Here is a 10,223-nt window from a genome sequence, read left to right as displayed (position 1 = left end):
TGCTGCTCAAGTAATTTTTCCTTCCTACACTGGACTCTTTTTATGATCTGTTATAATGGGTATCCATGACAACATAAAAAGCCTCTCATTTTTATGCTTAATCTGAATTTTATGGATTTAATATTATTGCAGGCAAAAAAAAATATATATAATATAATATAATATAATATAATATAATATAATATAATATAATATAATATAATATAATATAATATAATATAATATAATATAAACCCACAGTGTTTTTTTAAGCCCATGTACCTGCATCTTTTAGTTTTTGTCTGTTGTCTCTAATTTTTCCCCCTTCTGTATGTTTGTCTAACATACTGCATCCTGTCTTTTGTAAATGTTCTATTGACTTCACAATTTAAAAAGAAAAAATAATAAAAATTAAACTATTAAATGTAAGAATAAAATCTGTGTCAGATGTTTTTTTATTGTGATGAAGTGGAGAGACTTGTGATGTCCTTTAATTATTCAGTGTAAATACCACATTCAGCCTTTCTCCAGTTTTTCCTCTTTAAATGACATTTGAAGAAAAGTCTGTAACCACTGATTTGACATTTTTCTTGGCAGCACACTGACAATGTGACATTTCAATGTAATTACCGAAATACTCCTCTTCCTCCATCTCCTCATCACCATTCCTCCTCTCTTTCTTTACCTTGAGTATGAACTTGTGTGTTCATTCATCATTAGGTTATGTAACCCTTCAACACCTTTCATTTTCACAAATGAGATTTCCAGCCCCTGAACACATCTTTACACCCTCCTTTTCCTCTGCTCTTCATTTCTCTGCAGGTGGCAGCATCCAGTCCAGTCTATAACAGTCCTGATGGTGCACAATTAAAGTCTAAATATAGAAAATAACACAGATAAGTTGGCATATTAGCGTACACGCCAGCGTCTTATGAGGCGTATAGGCACACGTCGGAGCTTGGCTAACAACTTAGTGACTATTAAGGGCGTTTTCACTTCCCTAGTGACTCTGTTTTAAATAATCGACTAGCGACAACTCTACTTTTTCTCAATGAGCAGCAGATGCTGCCACAAGCTCCTCCCCCTTCCAAAACAACACACTGCAGTGAGAGCAGATGTTTACCTCTGCTAGCGGTCCATCCATCCATCCATCCATCCATTCATCCATCCATTCTTCCATCCATCCTTCCATCCATCCATCCATCCATCCTTCCATCCTTCCATCCATCCATCCATCCATCCTTCCATCCATCCATCCATCCATCCATCCATCCATCCATCCATCCTTCCATCCATCCATCCATCCATCCATTCATCCATCCATCCATCCATCCTTCCATCCATCCATCCATCCATCCATCCATCCATCCTTTTTCTACACCGATTTGTCAAATTCAGGGTAGCAGGGAAGGTGGAGCCTATCCAAGCATTTAGCAGGTGAGAGGCAGGTACACCTGGACAGGGCTCTGCTAGAGGTGTCAGACTGGCTTCCCGTTAGATATTAATGCCTGTTAATGAGTGTGGAAGAAACCAGTTAAAAGAACATGTTCTAGACCAGGGGTATCCAAGTTCGGTTCTCAAGATATCCTGCAACTTTTAGACGCAACCCTTCTTCAACACACCTGAATCAGATGAATGGCTCATTACCAGGCCTCTGCAGACCTAAATGACATGTGGATAAAGGAATTCAGCCAGTTGATTCAGGTGATATCAGGGATATTTTCTATTTGTTTTTCTACTGTTTTGAATTGAAATGCAATTAAATGCATATTTACAGGCATAACTCGAGTTGGTGTTTATAGTATTAATGTCTGTCTTTTGTTTGATTATGCTAAGATCCATAGTGATGCAATAGTTCTCAGAACCAGTATGTAACATATATGATACACAAGGACCTAAAGTAAAGTTTCAGACTTGTTTGACGGTACAGTGACATTTATTATGTTAATTTCTGGAGTTATTGTGGCCTATCAGCGTCTTGAGGCTGAAAAACTGCACTTCACAACTTTTGCTCCTGAGACGATGTGTCACTTTACAGCCGAGTTTTGCTTTATGCACTACCTCACACGCTAGCAACTGGATATCAACACACTGGCTGTTTTATACATGCACTGTGGCTGATTCAGCAAAGATACACAAGAAGACATCATTAAAGGAAAAGAAGAGACAAAGTAACACAGTAAGAAGTAAGACAAGAGTTAACATTAAACTAACCTTTACTGACTGGCGAGCGCTTAGAAACGAGACAGGATGCAAGATTGATACTGAATTAGCCGTCATTAGGAGGTGCCTCTCTTAGAAAATCTGCTGAAGTTCAGAAGTACTCATAGTGAGTGTTTATTTAAAGAAAACTGGATTTAAAATGTTGAGGGTATTCAATTAAAGAGCGAAGAAATCAGCAAAGCCTCTCAGCTTCAATAAATAATCCATACAGTGACATTATCCAGGTGTTGTTGTGGAAGATGCTGCTAGAGATGATTAACTCTGCCATCAGCGCTGAAAAGAGACTGAGATCAGAAGTCAGATCCAGAAATGACTCATCCTCCCACAGCATATACAGGCTGATAATTAAACCAGCTGCAGCTGGATCAAGGTAACCCACTGTGAATGAATGTCAACCTCTGTCACTCTGCATTCATTCCTCATCAATATATCGCTGCAGTACAAAGCTTTGCTCATTATTTGCATGTCCTCCAGGTGATGCAGAGGAGGAGCAGCTTCTGTTCAGAGCTGGAACAACAAAGGCAGCGAATTGTGCATGCCTCAGTATGTGCAGCCTTCGGCTATTCCGTGTCATTGACCAGCAGAGAGAGCCACAGAGCTGATAACAACCATGGACTCATTGATCTGTACAGATCCTCACATCGCCTGCGGCTGCTGTTGTTGGTTTATTCATTAGGTAATGTCTGTTCGTTCCACCGCATTATCGACTTTTTAAACCCTGTTTCTAAACACTTAAAATCATCAGACTGTTCAGTCGATCTTCATTAAAGTATAAACTTTTTGAATTTTTATTTCACTGATAAAGAAAGCTTTATGTCCTTATTTGATCTCCAGATTTTTCATGGTGCACATAAAACCTCAATGCTCTGAGAAGACAGGGATAAATTAAACTGGTACTCCACACTTCATGTGCCATTCTCTTTATTAACTGATGTGTTGAGCAGATGGACTAGAAAATATAGCTGTGGGAGTGTGGAGGCACATTCAGAAGATGATAATCACATGCACTGTAGCTTCAAATTAAGAAGTGTGTTTTAATCTGCCCAAGAAAATAGTGTTTAGTAGATTTTAATGACCCTGACATGTGATCCAGCATAGGAAGAAGAGGTCTGATATTATCACATTTTACAAAAAAAGAAACACAAGTGTTTGGTTTTTACTGTAAATCTATACATTCTGGAAGAAAATGTATTTTTCCACTAGGATGCACATTAGAGAACTTAGACCAGACAGAGTTGCAGAAGATGTTAGGTGTGAGCAAAACAACAAACTTGGCAGTAATAGAGGAGGTTTGTATTTAAGATCATTGCAGAAAAAAAAACACTGCAGTGGTATTGTAGATGACAAGATAAGGACCCTAAGCCCTGCATGCTCTATGTCTTTGAAACTTTTCATCTTTTTTACAGCTGTCAACTCTGTGACCTTTCATACAGTCATGCCATCGGGTGGACACGGGGAGCCATCATTTATGTTTACATATTTTTTTACTACCAAGAGTCAAAGAAGTGATTTCATTGAGTTACATGTGCATAAATGAACCATAGTTAGTTCATAACTTTTTTCTGAAGGATAAAGAATGAGGAGGCAGTCCTGTTTCTGTTTGCAGATAAATTGTTACCTGCAGATGAAGCATAACCTGCCAGCCTGTCACAGCCAGATGAATCTTGCACAACATGTACCAGACCTGTCAGGAGGAAAGATACGGATGATAAGTCTGGATTCTCCTGAAGGTCTATGAATTATTAACCGTCCACTTTGCTTAGCCTCATTTAGGACAACTTGCTAGGATTAGTGTCAGAGCTGGCAAATATCATAGTACTGCAGTTTTAATCAGTTCCAATATGTTTACTAGTATTATTAAATTATGCACATTTACATCAAAAGTCCTAATAAACTGTATGTATGCAGAACTAGAATCACTTTGTTTACAGCTGTACATGCACCATCTTGTTGTTTGGCAAGTTTCTCAGAGTTAGCATGCTAACATTTGCTAATTAGCTCCTAACAAAGCATGTCTGTAATGAATATGGCCGTCCTCGGATTAAATGGTACCATTTAGTTCTCTATGATAAAGAACTCTGATTTCTTGTCAGGATGTAGCTTCATCAGGTAAATTTTTTTTTGTTTTTAAATAAAACTTAACATATTAATACGTGCTAGCTGAAAGCCTTGTAAATATGAATTTTCCTCATTTCGTTTAGTAAATCACGGTTACATGCCCATAAATTCAGAGTCACCAGATTTCATCCTGGGTGAAAGAAACAGATCCATTTACTGACTTGCAATGAACACGACTGCTTCTTTATGCAGAGCACCGGTTACCATGAGGGGGCGTTTGTGGAGACACATATCTTTGGTGACTAGATGAACTTTCTTTTTGGACCACGATGAGTCAGGTAAAGTAGATCTTACCATCTGCTCATTGACCAGGTGGAAGGTTGAGTAAACACAGCCTCACCATGAGCTTCAGTCTCTCACATGGTTGTGGAGGGATTTTGGTCCTCTCCTCTTTCCAGTGTTGCTTCAGTTAACTGAAGCTCTCTGATGGTCCCACCTCAGCTTTTCAGTCAGGTTAAAGTCTGGACTTGGACCAGATCACTGCAACACCTTGATTCTTTTCTTTTTCAGCCATTCTGTTGTAGATCTGCTGCTGTGTTTGGGATAATTGTCCTGCAGCATGAGACAGTTTCAGCCAATTAGCTGTCAGCACCTTCCCTCCAAGTTTTTTATAGTGACAAATTGTTTTTGCCTAATTCTAAGAAAAGATAAAGACCACACGTTGCATCATGCAGAGAATAACTGGAAACTGTGAATTTATTAGCACAAACATTCACTGTTTTTTAATTTTCACATTCACCTTCTGCACACATCACAAGCTCAGAGGTGTTTAAACAGACAGTTTATATCATCACCTCTCAGGTGTCTGGTAAATTCTGCTGGTGCCTGCTAAGTGTGGGCGAGTAATAACCTGAAGTCAGAGAGGTGTTTGAGGCTTAATAGCAGAAGAAAAAAAGAACAAGTGTTTTTGGAAGATGGAGTGAGGGTGTCATGATCATTTGTAGGTGAATCATGAAGTATTCACAGTTTATCCGAAGCCAGTTCACACTTCACCGCTCAAGAAAAGAGATGAAGTGTTTTTGTGTGTTCCACCATTAGATGTTAATATGTTGTGATCCACCCACTTACATACATCCTTATCCATCAAGTCTCTCAGATCTGAGGCGAAGAAAAACAGTTTTCTACTCAAAGTATGAAAATATTATGTGATGCAATACCTCCAACTCCAGCCTGCCTCTCTAAACTCCTCATTGGCTTAGATCGTTAGTAGAGAGAAAACAAAGATTAAAAAGAAGAAGAAGAAAGAAAAAAGGAATACAATAAAAACACCAAATGGCAAAATTATGAATTGACAAAAAGAGATAAAAGGAAAATGACTAAATGTTCAAAATAGCTGTAAATGCCTGAAAAATGCTGCAAGCATGCCCATTATCTGTGTATATTTATACAAACACTAGATACATAAATACACACAGAAAACAGTCATTAAAACTATTAAAAATACATGTAAATGGCTCAAATTTTTTTTTTTTATTATTTGTCATGAATCAGTTCATATTTATAGGCATATTTTTATGCAACCCAAATTCCAAAAATGTGGTAAAATAAAATCAGGATGCCGTGGTTTATAGATACTAATGCAACCCCTGTGCAGCCCCTTTTTCCCGAGAAGACTGCACCGATTTGCTGATTTGGGATCATTTTCAAAAATGGCTTCTTCTTTGTGACAGTGATTTCTGGAAGTGTTCTTGAGTTCATGAAGTTAAACCCAGTTTGTCTCAGATTGGTGAACCTCTGTCCATCTTTCCATCTGAGAGACTCTGCCTCTCTGAAATGCTCCTTTTATACCCAGTCATGTTACTGACCTGTTATATTTTATTTCTTCTGTGCTTTGGTTTGTGTTTGTCCTTCACAAGATTTGCGATGTTCCAGGATTTTGACTGTGAATCTTGGTGAATTCATCAGTGCTGGCCGAGGAGACGAGCCTCTTAATGACGGCTTTTAACCTTTGAATGTCCTTTCAGTCAAAAGAAATGAACATGAGAAGCTTGTTAAAATGGCGGCTCTGAAACAACTTTTAATTAATTCGATCCTGTCTGTCTCTGGTGACCTCAGCTATCAACACATTCACGATGATAGAAACTGAAATCAGGGCAAGGGAACACAGTCAGAAAAAACAAACTGTTTTGAAGAGTTTCTTTATTTCTGGATAAATAAATGTTCCGGGCTTATTGGATTTCTGCTTTGTATTGAACTTTCTTTGTAAGCTTTAACTCACACAGTGTTTCTGCATGACTGAAGACCCAGAGGGCCTCTGGTTCTGATCAAATCTGTTTCATGTTCTTTTTTCTTTGTTTGTTTTGTTTTTGTGCTGCTGCAGCTCTGTTCCTGCTCACGTGCACACACATCTTCATTTCTCTGCTGTCACATGGACACTCTGGCCTAATTTTGCAGTCAGAGCGTGCTTTCCCAAACCGCTGCAGGCTGCTGATGTCTTTTGCAGCTCTGACCCGGAGAACTCCGTTCAGCAATGGAGATTTTTTTTTTCTTTTATTTACCACACAAAGCAAAAACAAAACAAAATGCATTAATCAGAATAGTGGAATTTTCTTTAATGAAAGCATTAACTGAAGAAAATAATGTCTCAGTCTTCATGATGCTCTCGCCCGTGTCCCTCCTGTTTTTATTTTTTTGCTGTAAAAGTGACAACATGATTACAAGAAAGACGGACCTCTATTTGGGGTGAGAATAAGTCCCAGCTTCTTATTAAACACAGTTTTCTTGTCCAGCAGAGCATGGGTGTCAAGGACATCATGGGTCTCAATTTTGCATCTGAATGTCGTCTGTAACATCAGATGGACAAGATAAATCAAGATCAGATCCGAGGAGATAAAAGAGAAACATGTTTACCCCAAATCAAAGCTTACTCCAGTATGAAGCACAATCATCAACATCCACTTTATTAGGGCCACCTGTTCAGTTGCTTGCTAACACAAATGTCTAACCAGCCAGTCACATGGCAGCAACTCAACACATGTAGTCATGTAGATGTGGTAAAGATGACTTGCTGTTCAAACTGAGCATCAGAATGAGGAAGAAAAAGGATTTAAATGACTTGTTGGTCTGAGTATTTCAGAAACTGCTGATCTACTGGGATTATTCTGGTTGGAGATGATAGAAAAGCAAAAGGAAGTCATATAAGCACTGGTTCCTCCTACGGCTGGGCACTAATGCAAATTTTGGTATAGATCTGATACCAAGTAAATCCATGGTAAATATCACCGATCCGATACCGATCCGATACCGATCTGATACCGATACGATACCGATATGATACCGATACGATACCAATACGATACTGATACGATACTGACATGATACCGATACGATACTTTTTGCTTGAAACTACACAATCATTTAATGATTTTGCCTTAAATTATTGATCATGATTATTATCATACTCAAACACAGATTATTGTCATGAACACATTTGTTTTGCTAAGGGGACCTTTGTGAGAATAAGACTCCTCTTGATAATTTGATTTTTTATTTCTATAGTTATTTAAATATATATATTTTTTATCTTATTTATTTGGTATTATGGAATTTATGTAATCTTGCTGAAGGGAACAGAAGAAAAAAGGATAGTAATGAAGAGAAATAGAAATGAAAGTAGAAAAAAGAAAGACGAGACAAAGATACAGTGGATAGAAGCAACGACCCTTCAATCCAACCTAACACCAGACAACCAGCTTCTACACCTGTACAACAGAGAATTTCCTACAGCTTTGTATTTTTTTCCAATATGGCACAAAGAACTCATTGCGGCATATGATGCTCTCCGACTATCTGTCTAACACATTCGTTCCTCCCCCCAAAAAAGGGTGGTATGAGTGAAAATCAAACCAACAAAGTGACTGAAATATCCTACAGTAATAGCTCAACTTAAAGCACTGCAAGTAATAATCAAATAACTAATAACCCAGATCATTTGAAGATAATAAGCATGCTTACTGCATAAATTCAAATAAACTAAGAATATGTGAGCAATAACTCAGGTTACATTTATGTTGGCTGACTCATAGCGTGCTGTTGTTTTATTGTGAAGGAATTAATGGGGAAGAACTCTGACATGCTCTTAATAGAGCTTTGACCATTTTTGCTTGGAAAAGTTAGTTTAAATGGTTCAAGCATCTAATTAGGAAACCTTTTTGGTTTGCAGGGAGTCAAAAGTCAATTGAAGAGATGGACCTAATAAATTGAGTGTATATTTATAATAAACAGCTTTACTTTACATTGATCTTCCATAAAACTAAGGCCGCTTCAGGATCGTGAGCCCTGGGAGCAGAGCTCAGCAAATACAGCATAAAACAACAGAGTTGTCCTGTATGTTTGCAGGCTGATCGATCTGATCATTATCAGCTCACGTTATTGATCTGAACAGTGCCGACTCACATTTCTCTGTACTGTTAACATACTTTTAGAGGACACTGTAGAGAGAAGCAAACGCTCTGATGAACTTAATAATGCTGTATAGACCTGTTACCTTTTACTCTTTATCTAAATTGTTTTATTAAGATGTTTTACATAATTAAATGTACCCAATTTAACTATAATATTAGTTTTAAATTGAAATACCGTCTATGTTTAATTGTACATAAAGTATTTTCACTTTTAATAAGGAGCAGATTGTTCTTTGGGTTTCACTTCTACTTTAATCACACATGAAACTGAAATTATTTCACAAACGAGTCCTGCTCCTGCATCCTGACCTGATCCTGACCCTGCTCTGCTCTGAATGCCCTTTGGGATTATTTAACAACACTGCCCCCTGCTGGTGATACTGCAGCATCCTCTGTTGCACCTCCATGATCTCTTCTCTTTCTACTGCAGTTAAAAAGTGAGCTTGAACTGAGCTCAGACAAAAAGCAATCTAAAATTAAAGACAAATGGATTCAAAAAATAAAAGGAACAATAACATTGTTTTATTCCATTGACAGTTATTTCACTTGTGATTGGCTCCATTCTGGCTGTTAAAACCTCTGATTGCTTGCATCTCATGCTTTAGCTAAATAACCCTGCAGGAGGTTTCTGTGGTTTGTTCTGACAATGATATAGTGTCTGGAGAGGAGAAAAAAATGTAATTCATAAAAAAGTAAAGATAAGACAGCAAAGTCTTTAAAAGCTTTTCTCAGCAGGAGCTGCAGAAACCTGCAGGGATGGGAATTTACTTCTCTCCACAACAATCTAAATGACCGGTCTGGGGCAGAGACATGGTGGTGTAATCAGTTACATACTGTACGGTCTATTAAGCTCACCAAAGCAATATAGTAGTCAGTGGATTTAGACAAGAAACAGAAGCATACACAACCAGGCAGCAGTGAGTAGTTATCTGGATATTCTTCTTATATTAGACATTTCATTTCCAGGAAGAACATTATGCTGCACTTCTGCCCCGAAGAAAATTATTTCTGAAGAAGTCAGTGTGATTTTTACATGATATTTTTGATGAGACATCTTTTTTCTTTCTGAATGTGTTGTTAGAATTCCTAACTCTGCTAAATTTGGCCAGTCATTGCTCAGAATATTTTCAAACTCATTTTCTTGCTTATTATTCAAGGTTCGATCTGAGGGACAGCAGGGTGGGATCCTGAGACATTTCCTGGCCAGCCGAGAGACATAGTCCCTCCAGCGTGTCCAAGGTCACCTCCCAGTAAGACATGCCCGGAATACCTAATCAGAGAGGCGTCTAGGAGGCAAAAGTGTAGGATGCCTCCTGGACCGTTCAAATGTTCCTGCTTATTGTCAGATAGGGCTACTTCTATTAGGCATCAAGATTCCTCCATCATGGAGGTGATAAGAATTAGGTAGTTCTCTTTCAGACTGTTACACTTATATATATATATATATATATATATATATGCAAAGTTTATTTAATTGTTAGAAGTGTAAAGATGACAATA

Source organism: Melanotaenia boesemani, chromosome 24, assembly GCF_017639745.1.
Source record: "Melanotaenia boesemani isolate fMelBoe1 chromosome 24, fMelBoe1.pri, whole genome shotgun sequence".
Taxonomy (NCBI): domain Eukaryota; kingdom Metazoa; phylum Chordata; class Actinopteri; order Atheriniformes; family Melanotaeniidae; genus Melanotaenia; species Melanotaenia boesemani.
This window is presented reverse-complemented; position numbering follows the sequence as displayed.